The sequence below is a fragment of the Camelus ferus genome, chromosome 17 (assembly GCF_009834535.1).
Source record: "Camelus ferus isolate YT-003-E chromosome 17, BCGSAC_Cfer_1.0, whole genome shotgun sequence".
Taxonomy (NCBI): Eukaryota; Metazoa; Chordata; class Mammalia; order Artiodactyla; family Camelidae; genus Camelus; species Camelus ferus.
Window position 1 is genome coordinate 48,282,645 of NC_045712.1, and position 21,929 is coordinate 48,304,573.

Here is a 21,929-nt window from a genome sequence, read left to right on the forward strand (position 1 = left end):
CCTTTTCTGGAAGTGCCTTTACTAGCTAGCACAATTCTTGAAATTGTCCAGGTTGCTTATAAATGTCAAGCAAGGTTCACGTACTTAACCTGTGCTTTTCTCCTTAGCAAGTGACAGCAAAAAGCCCTCCCAGTAGGATGCTGTACATGTAATTTAGCCGAGGAAGTAAAACCAAGAACCAAAACGTCTTTTGCCTCACTGCAGTCATACTGCCGAACAGGGAAATGGCCCCTTGCTCTCCCAAGCATCAGAAAAGGGCACAGAGCCTGTCTGTAGGATGCAACCAGCTGTGCACGGAATCAACCCTTAATTAAAAATTACTTAAGAGTAGTGAAACGAATGTCACCACTGCCATTTTAATTTCGGTGGAACTGAAAGGTGATGCTCTGCCAACATTAAGTGGTTCTGTTTCATTTCCATCAAATTATGTCTTTCTCCAGGATTCTATAACCAATACAGCACAGGTCTCCATTCTGATGAGAAGAGGTTAGGTAGGAAGCTCACCAAGGACTCCTCGAAGGCACAGAAGTGTACCTATAAAACCTACAATCCTGTTCTCCCTTCCTGTTCTCCCAAAAAGGATTTGGCTCTCTGCTTCCTTGTCTGTAAAATATTAATAGGAATATCTGCCCCAGAAAACTGTTGTGAAGACTGAATGAGCACATACGAAGTCTTCTGGTTAAGATGGCACCAAGAGTCTGCACGGAAACACCACCCAAAGCGCCCTCTAGCCAGGTGAACCAAGAATAAAAGAGAAAGGACACGAATTACCAACATCAGAAATGAAAGAAACACCATCACTACTGATCTGTAGACAAAATGGTAATAGAGGAACAGTTACTTCAAACAACTGTATGCCCACAGCCTTGATAATTTGCATGAAACAGATGAATACTGAAAAGTTACAAATTACTAAACTCAGGAGAAATTAATAAGCTGAACAGCCCTATATGTAATCTTCCAAAAACTGAATAAATATTTAATAGCCTTCCAAACAAGGGAGCATCAAGCCTAAATGGTTTCACTGGTAAATTCTACAAAACACTTAAAAAAGAGCTTAGACCAATTCTCTGCACTCTCTTCCAAAAAACAGAAGCAGAAGAAATACCTCCTAATTCATTCTATAAGGCCAACATTACCTTATTGCCGAAGCCAGAAAAAGGTATCACAAGAAAAGAAAACTAATGACTAATATCTAAATGATTAATATCATGAACATAGAGGTAAGTTTCCTTACAAAGATAAGTAAATGATTCAAAAATGCATACAAAGAATTCTATATCACAGCCAAGGAGGATTTATTTCCAGGTATGCAAGGTTGGTTCAATACTCAAAAATCAATCAATATAATTTATCTTATCAACAGAAAAATCTAGATAACACAAAATGAACAAAAGATTTTTAGTAATTATGGATCAGAAGCAAAACAGTATGATCGTAAGAGCACAAGTGAAATCACTCCTTCAGTCTTCAGGGAAACCACTGCCCCACCAGTTCACCCTAGTTTTATCAGGAGCCAACAGAAAGACGGTATAACGTGGGCTAAAACTATTAGGGTCTTTCTCTCTCCTACCTTAGAGTCTGAATGAAGATCTTGAGATATAGCTATTTACGTATTCATTTCACAGAACAGAGAAAACTAATCTACGAAAGGACTAAATAAGCTGCCTTAAATCAACCAGCTCTTGAGTAACAGGCCAGGAAAGACGGAGGCCTGACAGCAAAGCACCAGCCAGTGACACAGACTGCATCTTATAGATCAGCAGAAATGAAACTCCTGGACAACAACAGAAGAGCCTCTGGGAAATTCACACCTAGTGACTGATGGGCAGAGCCACCTGGATCAAGAAAAAGGGAAGTGAGTCTCCACCTGGGCAGCAGACAGACAGACCACCCTCTTCCCTTCCTACTCTTGATGCAGAAACAGTGGCACACCATAACTCCTGGAGCTCTGAAGCTGGGGTGAGGGGACAAGTAGGAACGTGTGTGTGGGTGTGGAGGGGTACAGAGTGTCATAGGGGGTGCAGACAGGACACCAGGGATGTGTGGGGTGCAGAGTGTCACAGAGGGTGGAGGAACAAGAGACCAGGAATCTGGGGGGTTCAGAGAGTCACAGGGGGTGGGGACAGGACACCAGGAATGTGTGGGGTAAGAGTGTGACAGGGGGTGGTGGCAGGCCATATACCTGGGTGGCTCAGAGAAAGCATCACACTGAAGCAAGGAGTGAGCTGACCCTTAAAGATGAACTGACATCGAGGACCTCAGCTCCCAGCTCTCCTCTTAAAACTCACTGTGAGACCCTGGGTGAGGCACACACCCTCTCTGGACTTTGCCACTTTTAATCTATCAAATGAGGAAAGAAGATGAAAGGGTTTTTAAGAGTTCCTCAGCTCCATCAGACAAGGAATTCCACAGATCTAACAGAGGAAACACTATTTGACTTTCCCCCACCATCTCTCACGTGCGCTGTTCCCTTTCCCTCTTGCTTGCTTTGGCCACCCCATCCCCTACGCCCACCAACACCACTGGAAAAAGAGGAAGCAAAACACAAGTTTTAAGATAAGGGCCTTCACCCTTAGCCAAGTTTAAGATGCATTTAGTCATTCACTGTGGGGTATTTTGGCTTCATACACTATTTATTCTGCCAGTCAATAAAAAAGGTACCACTCACCACACCACCAACCATAGCACATGCGCACAGACTCCAGCATGGAAACAGAGGGCACCTTTTGTGGAATTTTAGACAAGCTATTAGCGATAAAGGATTTCACTTAGAGGATTTCACTACTGTTTTTGGCGCTTTGACATAGCACTGCAAATCTTAGGCTTATGGAATCTCAAAGAATCTCTATTAAATTTGAACGATCCGTAATAGTTTTATTGTTAAAGGACTTTTTTTTCTTAGATAAACTGAAGAGGAAAAAAGTGATGGAAAAATGCTAGCCATTGTAGAAACAGAAGGAAAGAGAAAAGGACAGAGAAATCTATACAGATACTGACCTCAGATTCCGTCTCGAACCACAGGGCAGAGATGCTTGCAGAACTAACAGATGCTGATCTAATTCTTCAAGACCGTCTTTCCATGACCAGCAGAGAAAAACCAGCATTCCTGTGACCATATTCAGCCATGCAGGTGAGCTGAGATCAAATCTACAGGGAGACGAGGAGCCCCAAACTTTGAGAGAGAGTCCCAGACCCAGCTTCTGAGTGCTGTGTGACTTTGGAGAAGCTCTTTACCCTCTCTGAATTTCAGTCCCCTCAGGTGCAAAATGAAGTTTGGGGATTTTTTTTTTTTAATTCTAAAGTAATTTGGGAGGAGAATAGAAGTGGAAAAAAGAGGTTTTAGGTCACACTATCTGGCTTTATTCAGAATTATCTAATCAAGGCAGGAAAGACTCCAAGACAAATAAAGCAAAGGCCAGAGAGGAAGAACGGATACAGGGCATTAACACTGCTGAGACCAGAACAGGGTCTCTCAGCTGGTGGTCCACGGTTGATGCTGTGGAATGCTGCTGGCAGGTCAACTGATACCAACTGGGAAAGGACCACTGCAGTCCACCCCAAGGATGCTATCGGCCTCCCTGGTAAGCCTTGTAACCACAGTGGGGAGAGGCAGGCAGGGCCGTATCTCCCTCTCTTAGCTTTGTGACTGTAAACAATTCTTGAGGCCAGTTTGAGACTCAATTTCCCTAGCTGTAAAAATGGAGCTAACCACATCTCCTGCAGAGAGAATTCCCCAGTATTCAGCAGAGTATAAGTTCACAAAACTTTGCACTGCATGTTCAAGGTTCATCCAAGAAACTTTGCCCTGCAAGTTCAAGGTTCATCTTCATGGCCTTGATTCAGATTTCATGCCCTCATTTTTTTCTTATTGGGGTTAATCAGACTAACAATTATGAAACTTACTCTTACATTTATACTATAATTAGCAGCTTTTAGGTAACAATCACTATAAGAGTGTAGATATGCAAACAAATAAAATCAAAATCAAAAGACCCCTGAGTAGGTGACTCAGAAGGTTATATAGTAGACCTCCAGGGCCAGTCACAGTGTTGACAGCACCGTCATCCTCATTTAAAATTTTTCTTCCCCATCATGGACAATCTTGCACCTCCCAAGATGATGCCTCACTACCCCCATTCTTCTGCAAGAATTAAAACAAAGATACCAAAGCCTCTCTCAGATCCCTGCCTGTTGACATCCTCATCAAATAAACACCATCTTCAGAGAGACGGCGGATTTGCCTGTCACTCAGCTCTGCCTGGAGGACAGGAGTCAGCACCACTTTGGCTCCATGGCTGTTACGCCCCAATCACAGAGTTACCTGCTTCACACACACCATCCCACCCACGCCCCTAGGATCTTGCCAGGAATTAGGAGTCCCAGCTGGCGATGAAACTGAAGCTCACCTAGGTGAACTGACTTACAGTTACAAGGCTGGTACGTGGCGCACCAGGATCTGAAATCAGATCTCTCTGATGCTAAAACCCAAGACTTCGTTAACATTACTTTTTTTTTTTGCCCAAACGCAATGGCTCAGTGATGTGGCAATATGGGAGGTGGGGGAGGGGAAGAAGGAGGAGTCCAGCGATAATATTTGCAGTAAAGGAAGACATTATCTGTGTTACCAGATTTAGCACCTAAAAATACAGGACACTTGGTTAAATCTGAATTTGCGATAAATAACGTTTTTTGTACAAGTATGCCCTCATGTACTATTTGGGACCTACCTGTACTCAGAATTCTTTGTTATTTCTCTGAAATTCAAGTTGAACTGGGCATCCTGTATCTCACCTGGTGACCCTATTTGCAGAGAATTTTAAACCAATAGTAAAACTATCTAAAATCTGGTAGACTTTTTTATTATCACCATAGACCAGCAATTCTGAAGACTGCCAGTGACAGAATACTTCTCTCTGATGGGTGGACTTCCGTCAACCACCCTCTCCCCCGCACACTTAGATTCGCCACTACCCCAACAGTCCTCCAGCATCTCAGAGTCCATGGGATGCTAAAACGGCTAGAGGATGATCAGCAAAGATGCCCACCATCCCTCCCCTTGACCTTCCTCCACACTCAGACATCTCCATCAAAAGGTGGAGCCCAACCTCACTCTCCTTGGGTCTGGGGTGGTCTTGAACCTTGCTCAACCAACAATCTATGGCAGAGTGATATTCTGAGACTTCTCAGCTTAGAATATGAGAAGCCTTGGAGCCTCCCCAGTTCTCTTGGGATGTTGACTATTCACATGCCCATGCTGAGAATATTCCGTCACAGGATTCCCATGAGTACCCAAAGGCATGTGGATGGACGGGGTCAAGAGCCCTTATTGACAGTCACAGGTGAGCTCTCAGCCAGCAGCCACTACCAACTTCCAATCATATACATGTCCAGGACAAGTGACTCTTCAGGTCACTCCAGCCCCAGTCTCTTCTGATCTCAACTGGGCAAGAGACCCCACGCAAGAGTCACCCAACCCAGCCAAGCCAAACTGTGAAAGACAGTCATAAATTGTCTTCCATCAGGGGGTTGTATGTTATACAGCAACAGATAATTGGAAGAACAGAATTTTTGTGGGATTTAAAAAGAAAAAGGAAATTCCACATAAAAACCTGGGAAACACTGAAATGATATTTCCCTCTTGGGGATTCACAGTGCGGAAGGGCATATCAAGAGTTCTGGGAATATATGCGGGGGAAAAAAAAACTTAATTTCATTGAACCCCATGTTTCTTAAATGCATCTGGTCACATAATCCATTCTGTGTACAACTCTCATTAACATTTTGGGAAACAGTGTCTTGGAGAGCTCAGTTTAGGAAACCCTGCACTATTCCATGCTATTTTCCAGCAAAGATGGTTATCTGAAGGTGCTGTGGTTTCAAAACTAATGAAATAACAAATCTTGCTGAAGGAGTGGGCTCTAAGAGAGAACTTCGATGTAGAAATATTCAGATTATGCAGTGTCTATGGTAGTTCACTCACTGAACAGATAGCAATATACGTTCTAATCAAGATGAGCACACATACAAGGAGAATGGGAGGGGATATTTTAAATTAAGATGATCTATTCCTGGACACCTGGAAGGCAAAACAGTGGAAGCCGAGTATTACCTTTATTTTCAATGGAAAGGTCTCAGTATAGAAGTCTTTCATCTTAACACAAGCTGGAGATTTCAACTCAAAGATTTACGTCTCAGTTTGAATTACTTGGCGTGGCTACAGCTGACAATCCAATTCAAATCCCAACTTTAAGCTGTGCTGCACAGATAGGGCTTTCCTAGTAAAATAAATCACAGTTAAAGTACAAGGAATATTTGTCTCCGCCCATTTGTCCGAAATAGATCTCGAGCAATGAAGCTATAATTCTCTAGCGTTTCTTGACATGTATACCCGTTGACATATTTTGCCTCTTTAGTTCATGAGAGTAGACTGAAAGGTATTTCTTTTAACTTCTCATTTATCTTCTTCTAATAAATCATAAAGATAGCATATTCTTTCGCAGGTTTTCTTAAATATGAGTGTTTTTAAAGTCAACTGCCTGAAGGAGAGACATTTTTATTTATGGCTTCGGCTGAGATGAAAGAAAGCAGAAAGCTGTAGAAATAAATTGCTACAAACGTTGCCTTCATATTAATGCAGTTATTAAAGAACAACAGGTATTTACAATGAAACACTGCTCAGAGAGAAGGGCAACACAGGAAAGCAGCCACGAGAGATGCAGGTGAGAATGAGCCGTGGTCTTACTGTTTTATTTGTGAAGCGTGAATACATCACTGAATGGAAAGGAGTCAACGCAGAATGAGTCACAAAGCACCCAAGATGCCCATCCTGTCTCAGCCCACCTAGTTCATTCTGCAGGCGCGGAGACTTGGGCTTAGACAAAAGTCCCAGCACCCCAGGAGTGGGCAGTGGTGCCTTCTCCAAAAGTAGCGCCTTTCCAAAAATGTTCACATGCCCATGGTTATATTAAAAAAAAAAAAAGGATAAAGAAAAAAAATGTTAGATGAAGTGGAGTGAAATGCACTACAGAATCGTCAATAATCAAACTGTAGGGAGCATAGTCATCAAAGCGTTTTTGCTGAGTGTGTCTGTGTTTCTTAAATGCGTTTTCTTCCCTATACTAACACCAAAACAGGCTCTGTCTCTAGACAAAACACGCTGTCCTGTTCTGGGGGTTCCGTTCACACTGAGATACACAGAAACAGCATGCCTGGAAATGTGCAGCATCCAGCGTGTTCTTAAAGAGCGGCCCCGCCCACCTCCCTCCTCTTCACTGGCCCCCCTGCCAGGCTGCCGACCTGGTTACACCTTCACAGCAGATCAATTCTTCAAGCTCGTGTATCCTTCCGGCCAGTAATGGTGAACCCAGAGCGCATATCTAGCCTCTCTGATTTTGTCTCCTTTCGGTTTTAGTTACGTGGGACCCAGAGAATTAACACCCCAAGGACACGGAAAACAAATCTAGGTGTCATCAAATGGGGAAAAATTAGTTAGTTATTAAGCCACCAAAAAAGTCCAATGGCTTTGTACAGTGTTTAACTTCTTAAAACCCTAACTCAAGATGCCTTCCCAAATGTTTGTTACAGACACCGGAATCCAACAGGGCCAAGACCCTCAGGAGATCCTTTAAGTTCTCTTGGGAATAAAAACATTACTATATTTATACACACCCCCAGAACCACATTTGCATCCATGTGCATACAGACACTGATGAAAAGAAAACACTCTGGCTACTGCAATCAGTTGCATTAAACCATTCCTTCATTTAAACTCTGGAGAACTACCATAAATAAGCCAGTTCTAGGAAAGTCAAAACCTCACATCCTTGATCTGGCCCCTCCTTGCCAAAGTTTTGAATTTACCTTTTTTCAGTTAATAATTGCAACTGAAATTTACTGTAGCATTTACACTTCCATGTTGTTTTTCAATTCAATTCTCATGACAAACCAGAGAAACTGGACCTAATTATATAGACAAGAAAACCAAGGCCAACAAAAGTTTGCTGACTTGCTAACTGACACAGCTACTTAAGGGCAGACAAGGCTGAGATTTGAAATTGTTTTTTTTTTTTCACAGTCAACTGTTCTTTCTTTCATGATCAATTCTCAGTTGATGTCTCTCTTGTTCCCTGGCACCATTTCTATATTCAGTTTTATGGTGATAATATTAGGTAACTCTCAGAGTGAGTTCTTCACAGGAAGGTAAAAGGGAAAAAAAATCTGAGTTTCCAAGATGCAATTCAGACCAGGAAAAAAAGAATCTCACTGTATAGCAAATGAATGACAACTGTGCTGAAATGGGCTGAGGAAAATACATGCAGACCCAAGTAACTTTGGAAATGAGTGGAGACTATGAGGTTAAAAAGGAGACTGCACATAGGGATAGCATTGTAGTTAATAAAGTTGTTTTCCTTGGGAGCAGGGTAAGGTTACCAATTTTGAAATCACTGTAAATGTATATACTGGGACTGAACATATAGGTAAGTGGATGGTGGGTAATATATACATATATATGGCTATTTTCTTTCCAAGTTCTGTTTGCTTTAAGCAATGACATCCAAATTTTGGGATTCAAATATTTACAGAGGATGACTTGCAAAGTGGACAAGCCACCCGTGGATAAGGCAGAGTTAGCTATAAGCTCAAAGCTTTCATTAATTCTAGACTCCAGAATCTAAGGCTAAACTGGCCTTTTAAATACAGCACATTAACTGCAAATCCGAGCACTAATCAGAGGGGCCTTCCCTCAACTTAGTCAAAAATTCATAGGGGAAGAGAAACAATTTTTTTTCCTACTTCAATTCTAAGCAGCACAGTGAATGAATATAATGGAAGAGCTTAACCCAGCATGGTGCAAAGTGAGTCTCTTTCAATGAATGGCCCAGGAAGGGGGAGGGGGAGGGAGATGCCACAGCAGGAGGCAGGAAGGGACCTGAAAATTATACTTTATATTCCAATCACTGTAAGAATCGTGGCAGGTTCTGATCTCCTCACTATCCAATTTTTCTCATTCCCAAAGAGAGCAAACAAAGCAAAGGAAAGCAGCCTCAGGCCTGAAAACAGCAGGTTTCCAATGCTAAAAACTGTGGTGCACACAACACCTTACGGCAGCCCACTGCACACGATTTCTGAGCATCAGCAGCAAGGAGCGAGAGGATAATGGGCAAATGGACCACTCCAGTGTCACCTGCTGAAAGCTATTCACCAATCCTGGTTCACTGAGGCTGCTCAGGAGCCTTAAGAAGTTGCAAATTCTAAATACTAATGAAAACCCAAACTGAGCGCTCCTGCGCTCCATCCAAGAAACCATCTTCCATCCAAGAAACCCCAAGCAAGTCTATAAAAGGTTCTCCCTCGATACTTTTCCTGGGTCTTTTGGATGCTCGAGTCTTGGACACACACAACCATTTCAAGGCGAATGCTTCTCTAAATGAGATGCACCCACAGAATCTTGTTGCTGGTTCCAAATGTGTGACAGTTCCTGCCTAATTCACCCAGATCCTCTTCCCAAGCCACCTCCTCTTGAAATTCCTGGGAATGCCTCCACTGGGTGCAGCCTAGAGCCAAGACAGTTTGGGGGGTACAAAAGTTGGTTCCCTTGTCTTAGAGTGAGACAGCTTTTGGTGTTGACTTATCCTCCAGAGCCCCTCCATGGGGTCAGGCTGAGGTTAGACCTCAGCTAAAACCACATCATTGCCTAGATTCTTCCTCGTCCTACCCAAATCCTCTCACTCCCTTACAGGTGTCATCTGAGAGTGGTCCATCTATAAACACTTGCACCAAATCCCTTCCTCAGGCTCTGCTTCTGAAGAAACTTATCTAAGTTAAACCCAACAAAATTGTTAATGATGAGGATGATTACAATGTTGACATCACCATGACCAACTACAAACACAATCACGGCTGACATTTACTGAGTGTTTATTACTGCCAGGCACTGTTCTGGCGGTTTTTCAATAATCATCTCTTTGAAACCTCAAAAACCTATGAGGTAGGTACTATTATTATCCTCACTTGGTGGAAGAAGAATTTAAAGGGATTAAAGAAAAAAATCTTTCCCAAGGTCACACAGCCAGTAAGAGATGAAATGAGAACCCTAGGCAGTCGGCTACAAAGCCTGGACTCTTAAACTTTTTTCTGCTCTAATTTAAGTCCTAATATATTTTCATAAGATTCTTAAAATTCATCCGCTTGTTGTAAAGTTTCTTAAGGACCCCCAAATCTATCCTGAAGTAGCCAGTCAATCTTTGGTCATGGGATCTAAAGAAAGTGTGATGAATTGTGGCCTGAAAATACATGTAGGCCAGCTGCTGACTTACAGGGTGTTGGGGACACCATTGAGAGGAAGGGGCCCCACCACTTCCCCTTCCAGTAGAGCTCAGAGGGCAGGAAGGCAAAATCCAGATTATTTCCATCTCATAGACCAACTTAAGGAAAATCAGGTGGATATCCAGAGCTGCTGGCTATCCTGCACTTTATGTGGCTTCATGACTCCTGGCTGTGAGAACCCAAACTGGACATGGTAAAAAGCTGAGCAGGAAAGGGATCAGAACATCCTTTCCTCTCCTCTTCCCTGCAAATGGGAGCTGCACATGTCATCTCAACACGGAGACTCAGGAGGGCTGTTTTTGCCTACAGCAGCCAGTTAGGAAACCAAAGGCCAGTAAAGTCCTGCCAGAGGCTCGCTGTGCCCTGGACAGCCTCCCACACAAACAGAGTGGGGGCTCCTTTAACGAAAAGATGCCCTTGGCTTCTGAAGGGTGAGAGCGGTCTTCCTACAAAACCACAAGCTCTCCCTGGCCTTGAGGTCCCCAATCCCAAAACATCAGTACGTGTGGTTTTACTTCTGTGTAACCTTGTTCAGCAAACCCACAAGAATTTGGATTCCAGTATAAGTGATCTGCCAATTACTCCAGTTGGACATAAATTAGAAAAAATAGAAACTAGGAATTACAGAGGAAGAGCGGGGTAAGGCAGGGGGAGAGGACAGAATCAATAGAAATTTTGGCAGTAAAACCTGGGAAGAGAGAATAGAGGGAAAACAAGGCTAAATCAGGGCCAGATTAAGACTTTTAGGGACTGATACTTAGTGGAAAAATTGCTGCTCACTCTTCAGGTAATTCAAAACCAAAACTTTATACCCTATACAGTTGGTATATGTATGTCAAAATTAAACTGGTTTCCCCTAATTTTTTTCTAATTGCAAAATTCTGGAGAAGTCATAGTAGGTGGACTCCTCTCATCTTCGGAACCTTTGCTTGGCCAGTTCCTTAAGACACTTATTGACCAAATATATGTATGTACACGCATGACCGGGACATGGTGCTGTACACCAGATACTAACACACTGTAACTGATGGTACTGCAATTAAAGAAAAAAAAAAAGACAATTATTGACAAAGCAGCATGAGGTTAAGGGAAGCCCAGGTCTTAAAAACTAAACCCCTGTGCCTTTTAGGAGGAGGGAGACTGTGATATGTGTAGGCGCTGCTGCTGTCTGTACTTGACATAAACGGATAGAAGACAAATCTGAACAGCTACACTATTCTGAGTTTTAGAGGACAAGGATGATGCTGGAGGCGGGACACAGGGAGATGGAGTCAACATTTTTTGTGCTATAAAATTCCAATAAAACCCCCAAAGCACTGACTATTTAGAAGAAATCTTAGACACAGAGTGGAGAAACATCTTGAAGTGAGCTCATGACTGGCAACTAAGTAAAGCAACTCTATAAACATAACCAACATTCACCTGGAACCTGGTAGTCGCATCATTCTCATTATTATTAAAACACTGAAAAATGCCTTACTGACTGTGAAATAGGGGATGCCTTCAGCAATCTCTACTCCTCAACCCTCTCCAGGAGCCACAGGATTCCCAGGACCAGCAACTAAAGGATCAACACCTAGACAGGCTCAGATCTTGTCCATCCTGCTCAGTCAGTGCCCCCCATGATGGCACTCCTATATATAAACATGACACTGAAACCACATGGTAGGGAGATCATGAAATTGTATGAGCAAATAAGAACTGTAGAATGGAAATGAAGAATGTAGTGGCTATGACAACTCGTTTCTAAATATTCTTAAGGAAATTCTCATGTCCTTTTTTTTTAAAAACAAGTATAGTTGGTTTACAATGTTGTGTCAATTTCTGGTGTACAGCATAACGTATCAGTCATACATATACATACATATGTGCATTTTCATATTCTTTTTCATTATAGATTACTGTAAGATATTGAATACAGTTCCCTGTGCTCTACAGTAGGGTCTTGTCGTTCATCTATTTGATACATAGTAGTATCTGCAAATCTAGAACTCCCAATTTATCTCTTTCCACTCCCTTTCCCCAGGTAACCATAAGTTTGTTTTCTATGTCTGTGAGTCTGTTTCTGCTTTGTAAATAAGTTGGCTTGCGTCTTTTTTTTTTTTTTAAGATTCCACATATGAGTGATGTCATATGGTATTTTTCCTTCTTTACCTGACTTACTTCAGTTAGAATGATGATCTCCAGGTCCATCCATGTTGCAGCAAATGGCATTATTTTATTCTTTTTCATGGCTGAGTAGTATTCCATTGTGTAAATATACCACAGCTTCTTTATCCAGTCATCTTTCAATGCACATTTATGTTGCTTCCATGTCTTGGCTATTGTAAATAGTGCTGCTGTGAACATATATTCATGCTATGAATAGTGCATGTATCTTTTTGAATTAGAGTTTCCTCTGGATATATGCCCAGGAGTGTGATGGCTGGATCATACGGTAACTTTATTTTTAGTTTTTTAAACAATCTCCATACTGTCCTCCATAGTGGCTGCGCCAAACTACATTCCCATCAGCAGTGTAGGAGGATTCCCTATTCTCCACAGTCTCTCCAGCATTTATTGTTTGTGGACTTTTGAATGACAGCCATTCTGACTGGTGTGTGGTGAAACCTCATTGTAGTTTTAAATTGCATTTCTCTGATAATTAGCAATGTTGAGCATTTTTTCATGTGCCTATTGGCCATTTATATGTCTTCACTGGAGAATTGCTTGTTTAGGTCTTCTGCCCATTTTTGGATTGGGTTGTTTCTTTTTTGTTGTTGTTGTTATTAAGTTGTATGAGAAGTTTATATATTCTGAAGATTAAGCCCTTGTCAGTCTCACCATTTGCAAATATTTTATCCTCATTCTGTAGGTTGTCTTTTTCATTTCTTTTTAATTAAAGTTTCTCAACCACTACTTTTCCCACTGTGGTGTTTTTAGAACTCTAATCTTTGGAGTTGGAAAGACAGTCTCTATTTCTAAAACTTACGGATGACTAAGAACACCTGAGCACCATTAACCTTCACTCATCCAAGCCACTCACACAGCAAAGACTCACTTAAGAATTCCCCAGAATTGGCAGGAACCAATCCTATCACATCGGCACCTCTTGAGAATGAGTCATACTTTTTAAAAGTTCTCTCATTTCACCTTTACAAACTCCCATAGGAGAGGGTTTTTGGAGACTAGTTGTCCAGGAATCTTCTGCTTCTTTTCATCAATGAGCAAATTCCAGCCTGTTATGCCTCTTGGGTGCAGGTGGTTCCTTAGCCATCAAACCCATAGTGTATACTAAGTTCGAGGAAGGTGCTTGGTGAAGACAGGCAGGAGCCAAACAGCCACAAAGACATGGCGGCATCCAAGAAGGGCTGTATGTGTTTTTGGTTCTCTTTTTCTCTCTTTCTCTTTCTTTTTCTTTCCTTCCTTCCATCCTTCCCTCCTTCTCTTTCTGTCTTTCAATTTTACCTCTTATTTATGGTCTGCCATAACCTTTCTATTTGGAAAGAGATCAAGAGAAAAGAAAGAAGGAAGGAAGGCCCAGCCTCCGCTTGAAATTCTAGTTAAGTCACTCAACAAGTACGAATAGGATAATATTAGAGAACCTCTCTGCTCCGAGCTGCGGAATGCAACTCCTTTTCCCATATATTTCATTTCACAAAGGACCGTCCGTCTTACAAACATGTCGTGTCTGCATTAAGACCTCCTCAGATCCCACTGCCAATACATCTCTCATAAATCGCCTTCTGCTTAGTAATCACTTGTTTGGTTTTTATTTTCTAAAACTAGACTTTGGAGAAGAGACAGTGGAATGTTAAAAGAGGTTACAAAATTTAAAATTCTGCCTGTTGCAGTTTCTCAGAACTAAAGCTGATCCTCATCAAATTATGCTAATTTACTGTCCAATGTTTAATTAAATCTTACCCCAGGCAATCTCCTTCCAGGGCTTATTTTGATAGTTTAGGATTTTCAAACACAGAAATGCCTTTCAATTAGGGGGGAAAAAAACTATTCACTGACATTCACTAGGAAAAAAAATTTGCTTTACATCCTAGGCTTACTCTCACCTTAAGTCTGTGTCTTTCTCATTCTCACTCTTTGTCTCTTTCTCTTTTCAGGAAAACAACAGTGCTCCTTAGAAACCCCCTTCTCTCTCCTGCAGGGAAAGTCGTGATTTCTCTTCAAAATGGCAATTTTCCTGAATTAGCCATTTCCCAGACAGACTGCATTCCACTAAACATAAATGTCACTCACTGGAGATAATATTGGACCTCTTGAATCAGGAAGTGACAGTGGCTGCAGGTGCCACCACTGACCGCATGGTCTCAGTGCCCCTGATCCTTTACGCTCACTTTCCTCGGGGAAGAACAGGCCGACCTGCACAGCTGCCTCACCTCCTTAGCACAGGCTGGGGCCTCCTCCATCCTAGCCCCACACAAAGCCACCAACACTATCACCCATCAGCTGGGCTCCCTTAATCTTCCCTTGTAGAAAACCTACAGGGTCAGAGCTACCTGCGGCTCACTGAGTGTCTGCTGCTAAACATGCACTGAAGAATGCTAGGCTATCTCAGCCATGAAAAAGAATGAAACAATGCCATTTGCAGCAACATGGATGGACCTGGAGATCATCATTCTAAGTGAGGTAAGCCAGAAAGAGAAAGAAAAATACCACATATCACTTATGTGTGGAATCTAAAAAAGAAAAGAAAAGAAAGATACAAATGAAGTTATCTACAAAACATGAAGAGACTCACAGACATAGAGAACAAACTTATGGTTACCAGGGAGGAAAGGTGGTGGGAAGGGATAAATTGGGAGTTCGAGATTTGCAGATACTACATATGAAAGAGATAAACACAGGGAAATACATTCAAAATCTTGTACTAACCTATAATGAAAAAGAATATGAAAATGAACATATGTATGTGTATGTATGACTGAAATATGATGCTGTACAGCAGAAATTGACACAGCATTGTAAACTGACTATACTTCAATTTAAAAAATACAAAAGAAAAGTTAGACTAGAACAAGCAGATCTGAAATGTTGCTCCAGCAGGCATATTATATCTGAGTGTTACAACATTTGCCCCAGATCTTGATTTTCAGTAACCCAATGCTTTCAAATTGTTTTCCACAGCAAGTCCTGTAACATTTTTATAGTTTTTCATCCTTTCTTGGATTTGAAATAAAACAGTGAGCATTGTCCTCTGACATCTGAATGCCGCACACAATTCAAAGCTGATGTAGCATCACTGAGGTTTGGCCTGGTCCCATCAAAGTTCTCTACACAGCAAAGGGAAAAAACATATTCTTTTCCCTCTGCTGTGTGACTTCTGCCCTTTCTGATGTAAGTCACATGGAGGAAGAAAATTCTCTCACTTAAAAAATCCACTCCACCTCTCTGGGGCACCTGTGCAGGAGGCTTCCAAGGTGGCGTGAGCGATGCTTGCCTCCTGGCCTTCCCGCTCTGTGTACTCCCTCCTGCACGGTGCCAGGGCTGGTCCGCGGGGTCGGTAAGAGAGAGTAGAAATGATGGTATGTGACTTGCAAAGTTTAGCTGTCACATATGACATCTTCTGTCGTGGATACTCTACCCTCTCAGCCTCTTCCTCGCAAAGTCTCTCCCAATTTCTCTCTCTCTCTCTCAATCTCAGCCTCTCTCTCTCTCTCAATCTCAGTCTCTCTCTCTCAGTCCCTCCCTCTCTCTCTCTCTCAGCCTACAGGGAAGCACAGGTGGAAAGGAGTCCCAGGCAACAGCCACGAGTGAGCTTGAAAGCAGACCCTCCCCCAGCTGAGCCTTCAGATGAGACTTCAGCTCCTGCCAACGTTCTCACTGCAATCTCATGCAAGATTGAGCCAGAAACATCTACCTACGCAGATTCCTGACTCACAGAAGCTGTCAAATAATAAATGCTGTATTGTGTTGCTAAGTTTGAGGGCAATTTGTTACCTGATAGTGGGCAGCTAATATAGAAATGTTCACGATCCTTTCCTCTTCCTGTATCTCAATCAAAGTCTGATCAGGAAAGGACTCACTTGGTTATCTGCAACAAAGAGACTCTTAGTGCAGGGAGTTGGCTGTGTAGGTGGTAGAGATGCTGAGGACTCAGAGAACAGTGAGGCGACCCAGAGATGAACAGCATCAAGTGATCGTTACCACCCCTAGACCAGAACGGCACAGGGAGCAGGTAGTCTTGCCAGAGCCCGTGGACCAGATTACTCAGTGCAGCCCTGTCCAATGGGACTTTCTGAGATAATGGGAATTGTCTGTAATTGCACCATCCAGTATGGTAGCCACCAATGACAAATGGCTACCTAGCACTTAAAATGTGGCTAATGTAGCTGAAAAAAAAATGGATTTTTAAGATTTTATTTAAACTTAATGAATGTAAATGTATATAACTGCATAGAGCTACACATGGTAGTGGTCATGATGTTGCACAGTGAAACTCTGGAAACTGAAACCCCAGTAGGCCATTCCCTTGGGAGCTGGAGCCTGGGAGGACATGCAGATGCTGCCTAAGATGCTTCCAGAACCAGAAAAGGACCGGGAGGCGGTCCGTGACATCTCTCCTCCCCACCATCTCTCTCCCTCTCTACATTCCTGCCAGGGCTTCCCATTGCTGGTACCTCTCAGGAAGCAGATTGCAGGAGCCGGCCTCCCCGTGGGACGCAGAGCAGAGCAGGGAGGAGGTGCGAACTTCAAGGGAGCACGTGCACAGGAGAGAAGAACTGAGAATCTCGAAGAGCTCCAGACTGTCCACAGGCACACACCTTCCCCTCGATGAAGAAAACAACAGCTCCTTGTACACTGCGCAGTAGCCTTGAGGGCGGCCCTGGGACCCAGCCAATCAAGTCTTTCCTCCAACCATGTACAGCCCTCTCCCTGAGAGGAATTCAAGCGAGCACATGTCTCTCCGCCTTGTTTTATGTGGTGCATGGGCTACCGCATTTTCTGTGGTAAGCCGCAAACTGCTGTACTGGTCTCCTGCTCCTGTGTATCAAATGCCCACACCTTAGTGGCTTAAAGCAACATATTTGTGTTTCCTCACAGTTTTCATAGGACAGGAGTCCAAGCAGAACTTAGCCAGGTCCTCTGCTCAGGATCTCAGGTTGTAATCCAGGTGTTGGCCAGGGCTGCACCCTCATCTGAATGCTCATTAGGGAAGAATCCACTTCCAACTTCTTAGTTATCTGGAGGCTTCCCTAGAGTCCCAGAGGCTACCCACGGCTCCCGGCCACATGACATGTCCTACAGGCAGTTCACAGCACAGTCACTTGCTTCTTTAGGGCCACCAGGAGATTTTCTTACTCCAGACTGCTAAGAGGAAGTCTTACATAACAAAACAGAATCACGGGCACAGCATCCCCTCTGCCACACAGCATAACCTAACCCCTTTGCGGAGACTGTGGTTAGGAACAAGTCACAGGTTCTGCCTGTCCCCAAGGGGAGGAGGTCCTACGAGGACGTGACTCATTGGAGGTTCACCTTAGGTTACGTCCTCCGTGCTCTTGTAGAACAAAGTCTAAGTCCTACTAATATTTGATGTTTATATTCTTAACAAATGTCACTGTGCTTAGCACAATAGAGTTGCTTAATAACAGTTTCTTCGGTTGGAAAATCATAACCCCAAGGAATTACCCCTGGGGACTATGCTGAGACCCAACATGCAGCAAGACGGGAAATGCACCAGAAGCAAGATGGTCCTGGAGGTCAACCAGCTGCCTAGCTAGAACAGAGAGCGAGATGCTGCAGCCTTGGGTGCTGACAGCACAGGCTTAGCCACCTGGACAAAAGTACAGACACATGGGTCCGCACAGCTCAAGAATACGGTCTAACACAGAAGTCACATGTGCACTGCTGTGTCACAGGTCAGGAAGCAGATGGAATTTACTTGGCTCACCTGTCTTTTTTTTTTTTTAATGAATTAGTTGCTAACATTTACAAATCAGGAAATGTCACAGCTAAATTCAGATTTTTATCTTCTCCTGAAATTGCAATAATCAGCAGGATATGGCCACCCCCTTCAAATGGGGCATATACTTTCAGTCCATCTCAGTCCTCGCCCAGCTCCCTCACTCAGAAGTCATGTGAGTCTGTAACCTCTGACCTAAGAGAAGGCCTTAGGAGTCCCGGTAGGCAGTGCAATCCCGACACCTGGGAACAGAGGAAATGACTAAAGCCCAGAGGTCCAGACAGGAGCCGAGTCTTGGGAGGCCAGGCAGGGGGCAGGGGGCATTCATCAAAGACAGACTCTGTGATGAGCGAAGTCAGACTGAAGTCAGACTGAGACTCTGTAGACGACACTCTCCATAGAGGACCTCAGGACAGGGACAGGGAAGGATGACAGCCAACCAAGAACCCGCGTGCTGGGGATCCCATGCTCAGAACTGGGCAATCGCAGGATGGGGGAAACGTACAGGAGGCAAGGTTTCCGCACTGGTGAGCTCAGGACGCCGGTTCTCAGGGCAGCATTCCTGGGAAGGATGCTCAAGGCTCCTCTCCCCCCAGGTGGAGGGGCAGTGAGCCATCCTCAAAGAGGACTGGCTCAGGAACTAAAAAAAAAACAAAATCAACAACAACAACAAATAAAAAGCCGACAGCTGGAAGTCAGTTCCGTGAAGAGATGGGGAGAGAGGCTAGGGTTAATAAAGCAATTTCACCTCACTTAATTCTTCAGTTACAAGAATCCCAATTTGTTTCAAGAGCAGTTTGTCTGGTTTTCTTCAAAATTAAGATGTTAGAGAATCTGCTTTCTGTTACCTTTAAAATAAAATACCGTCGCCGAATTGCAGATGTACTTAAAAGGCAGAACTAACCAAAAGCTTCTCTTCCAAAGGGGAAATTGCTATTCTTTATGAGTTTTCCCGAAGCGACAGACAGAAGCATCCCGTCTTCTCTGAAAGCTTCCTTCCCGCCGCTTCTCCTGCCACCGCGTTGCCTGATTCCTAGCCCCCCTTTGCACCCACGCAGCTGAGGAGCGGCTCCCCGCTGGCAGACTTTCCGCTTCTTCCAGCTCCTGTCAGTGAATTCCCAGGGCTCAGCACAGTCACTGGTTCCCATGGGGCGAGCCGGAAGAAACCACTGCCCCTCCCGTCCCTAGGCGCCCTCGGAGGCCCGGGGCCCGCTTTTCAGCGCGACCCCCTCCTCCGCGCGGGCAGCCGGCCGGCCCGGGGCGCACAGGGGCCAACGCCCTGAGCGCGCTCGGGACCAGCGGCGGGGCTGGTGGCACTGACCGGCGCTGGGCACAGCAGGGGCGGCCTGGGAGGTCGTGGGGGAGGTGAGCGGGTGGAGGGCGGCCCCCCAGAGTCGGGCTGGTTTCACACGCCAGGAATGAAATTACTGCAGTTACTAAATTTTGTTATTCTGTTACAGAAGTTGTATTAGTAGTAATAAAAATACAGTTTGAGCAATTCAATGAAAATAGAGGTAAAGGGAGGAATGACATGGCTTGTTTAAGTTGACACAATGCAAATTTTAAAATCGTGTTATCAAGGATTATGGGAACCTTAAAATACTCAATATGCTGTAAATAAAGAAAGCTCTCTCAGTTTTGTTTAAAAAAGAAGAAAATGTATATATTTTCACTTAAGTATGTTTGTGTACATGTGTGTTCATGTAAATATATATGCGTATGTACATACACATACAAGCTTACAAAAGATATCTCCAGTATTTGTAATTTCCAGATGCTGAAGTTACCTATAACTCATTTTCTTAAATCTATTCAAAATTTCTTTAATCAGCACATCTTAAATTAATAAACACAAAGTAATGATTTTAAATTAGAAAGCTTAATAAACTTGTATATTTTTCTAGATTTCACATATAAGTGACATTATATGACATTTGTCCTTCTCTGACTTATTTTGCTTCATATGATAATCTCTAGGTCCATCCATATTGCTGCAAATGACATGATTTCATCCTTTTTTATGGCTGAGTAATATGGCTGACAAATGAACTTATTTACAAATTGGAAATAGATTCACAGACATAGAAAACAAACTATGTTTACCAAAGAGGAATGGGGTGGGGAGGTGGGGTAAATTGGGAGTTTGGGACTAACATATACACACTACTATATATAAAATAGATAAACAATAAGGTCCTACTGTAGAGCACAGGGAACTATATTCAATATCTTGTAATAACCTACAACGGAAAAGAATCTGAAAAGAAATATATATATATGTATGTATATGTATAACTGAATCACTTTGCTGTACATCTGAAACTAAGACAACATTGTAAATAAACTATACTTCAATAAAATGCTGGAGAGGCTGTGGAGAAAAGGGAACCCTCCTTCACTGCTGGTGGGAATGCAGTTTGGTGCAGCCACTGTGGAAAACAGTATGGAGATCCCTCAAAAGACTAAGAATAGACTTACCATATGACCCAGGAATCCCGCTCCTGGGCATATATCCAGAAGGAACCCTACTTCAGGATGACACCTGCACCCCAATGTTCATAGCAGCACTATTTACAATAGCCAAGACATGGAAACAGCCTAAATGCCCAACAACAGATGACTGGATAAAGAAGATGTGGTATATTTATACAATGGAATACTATTCAGCCATAGAAACCGACAACATAATGCCATTTGCAGCAACATGGATGTTACTGGAGAATGTCATTCTAAGTGAAGTAAGCCAGAAAGAGAAAGAAAAATACCATATGAGATCACTCATATGCAGAATCTAAAAAAACAAACAAACAAACAAAAAAAAACCCCACAAAACAGAAACAGACTCATAGACATATAATACAAACTTGTGGTTGCCAGGGGGACGGGGGGTGGGAAGGGACTAGGATTTCAAAATGTAGAACAGATAAACAAGATTGTATTGTATAGCACAGGGAAATATATACAGGATCTTATGGTAGCTCACAGTGAAAGAGAATGTGACAATGAATGTATGTATGTTCATGTATAACTGAAAAATTGTGCTCTACACTGGAATTTGACACAACATTGTAAAATGACTATAACTCAATAAAAAAAAGTTTATATAAAAAAAGATACTTTCAAAGTTTAAAAAGAGTTGTTGTAGAAGGATGTGCGTCACAACACTGATTACTAAGGCAAAAATAATAACCTAAATGTTTATCAGAATAGGATTGGTTAAATAAAATAGTGTACATACATGTTATGAAATACTATACAACAGGTTAAAAGAAAGAGGCAAAATCATTTTTGGTAACTATTTTTCAAGTACATTAAATAAAAAGTAAGAATGCAAAAGAGTATATGTATTATTAGTCCTGCATATTAACAAAGATAGATGTGTGTTTTTAAGCATGCTTGAATATTAAGAAAGAATTGCAGAAAAAAAAATACAAAAAAGATGAAGTGTGTTAATAGTGGGATACCAGGTGAGAGCACACCGTTACTATTCTTTTTTTTTTTTAATGTTTCAATACTGACTTTTTCCAAAGTGCATTTATTATTTTATTATTAAAAACTAGGTTACAATAAATAAAATACGCATATGCTTTGACACAGCAAAAAAAAACAACTATACTTCAATAAAAAAATTTTTTTAAGATTTCTGTTAGCAATGTCTGAACCAATTCCAATCAATCAAGAAACTGACTAAAATGATTAA

The 21,929-nt window shown here is 42.6% G+C and overlaps 1 protein-coding gene across 1 annotated transcript in view; it reads right to left on the minus strand.

Annotated features, from left to right (window-relative positions):
- LOC116657038 (formin-like protein 5) overlaps positions 1-21,929 on the minus strand; it is a 463,369-nt gene that overhangs the window by 172,756 nt on the left and 268,684 nt on the right. The window lies entirely within an intron of this gene.